The sequence below is a fragment of the Argentina silus genome, assembly GCF_951799395.1.
Source record: "Argentina silus genome assembly, chromosome: 20".
Taxonomy (NCBI): Eukaryota; Metazoa; Chordata; class Actinopteri; order Argentiniformes; family Argentinidae; genus Argentina; species Argentina silus.
The window spans coordinates 16260934-16262985 of NC_139674.1; positions in this window are offsets into that span (position 1 = coordinate 16260934).

Genomic DNA, 2052 nt, shown 5'->3' on the forward strand with positions numbered 1-2052 from the left:
CCGCCTCTGGACCCTCCAATGCCATGCAATACACACACACACACACTCACACACACACACACACACACACACACACACACACACACACACACACACACACACACACACACACACACTCTGCTGATGTAGACAAACTAAAGTTAAAGTCCACTGCTTTATCCTACAACTATATTTTTCCTTAGTTTGGGAGCCAGAAGAAACTGTAATCCATCAGAGAGAATCAGAGATGTTTAAATAGCAACTACCTACTTCAGCTAACTATTATTTTTATTAAAACATATATTAATTATTATCAAAACTATTATTATAAGAATTCTGGAAAATAATGATATGATGGTAGACGGTTCTTGTGTTGAGAAATGACGTTTTGTTTTGGTGCATACTGAATGGAAATGGTTTCAGACATAAACAGGTAAAAGGCTGTTGAATAGATCTCCATAGGCTGGGTTAAGGTTGGGGTTAGGGTTAGGGTTGGGGTTAGGGTTAGGGTTAGGGTTAGGGTTAGGGTTAAGGTTGGGGTTAAGGTTGGGGTTAGGGTTAAGGTTGGGGTTAGGGTTAGGGTTAGGGTTAAGGTTGGGGTTAGGGTTAGGGTTGGGGTTAGGGTTAAGGTTGGGGTTAGGGTTAGGGTTAAGGTTGGGGTTAGGGTTAGGGGTTTGGGGTTAGGGTTAGGGTTAAGGTTAGGGTTTGGGGTTAGGGTTAGGGTTAGGGTTAGGGTTAGGGGTTATTGCTATTGCAGTGTTTCTGGATCGCTAAGACACTTTTAATGAAACTGGGGTCCACTTGATCTCCATCAGAACCTCATGAGCACAACAGGATTCTGTTTTTGCAAAAGAAGTAAGTCGTTTGTGATTGCTTTCACTCACAATGCAAATGGTAAGTAAACACAACTCTCCTCAAAAGACACAAAACTCAGGTGAGTAAATCACGCCAAACTAAATTAAAACATTTCATCACAGCTGATAGAAACTACTCCCTTGAATGTGAACCTCTTCTGCACATGTGCAAAATGTTTTGGCACAATTGTTCGATCAGCAATCAGTTCTGATTCCTGCATAAAGGAGATCACCTCTGAGTTGCTGTTTACAAGAATGGAGCTGGTAAGAGGCAGAGGGCGGGGACAGCAGAGGGCGAGAAGCCGTAGAGGGAGACAGGTTCAGATGTGGGGAGGGAGGGAGACAGGTTCAGATGTGGGGAGGGAGGGAGACAGGTTCAGATGTGGGGAAGGAGGGAGACAGGTTCAGATGTGGGGAGGGAGGGAGACAGGTTCAGATGTGGGGAGGGAGGGAGACAGGTTCAGATGTGGGGAAGGAGGGAGACAGGTTCAGATGTGTGGTGCTGGAGCAGCTCAAAGGGGAATACAGAGAGCCAATGTTTCAGATGAAATACGTGTCACAATTATAGACCCTGTTGTCAATCATGGCCTTTCCATGAGTGAGGCGGGGCCGCGGGTTCAGCCCAACCTCAGGTGATCAACTGTCAAATAAAACCTTGTGTTTCTGGATGTTCATGCTCTGAGTGACATTCTTTCTGCATTGGTCATCTTTGGTAAAATATTTGTAGGAACAAAGAATCCAGGCCATAATCCAGGCCATAATCCAGGCCATAATCTAGGCCATGCTGTGATAGGATGTTTACCTGCCTTTTATAGTCCATACTATAATTATAGTATCAAGACATATAAACAAGGATTAACCATGTTAGGGTATATTGATAGTTGTACTTAGTATTTATTGGGACATCATGTAACAATTGATTGAAATAACTTTTCATTTGCTAACAAGTTGTATGTTTTGATGCAGGTAGTTGATTTTGTGTCATGTATTTAATATTTTGAGAGTCTTAGTGCATTTAACTAATTACATTTGTCATTTTGGCCAGCGTGTTTCAGTTTTGGCCTGTGTGTTAATTGTTAATTCTGTTTGGACAAATGTGCTCAAGCAATCGAGGAAACCTGTAAGGTCATCATACATCCTCCAGTATGGTGGAGAACCTGGCGTCGCCAGGGGGCGCTGTTCACTGACAGCCTCCATCACAGAATCAGCTTCTTAAACC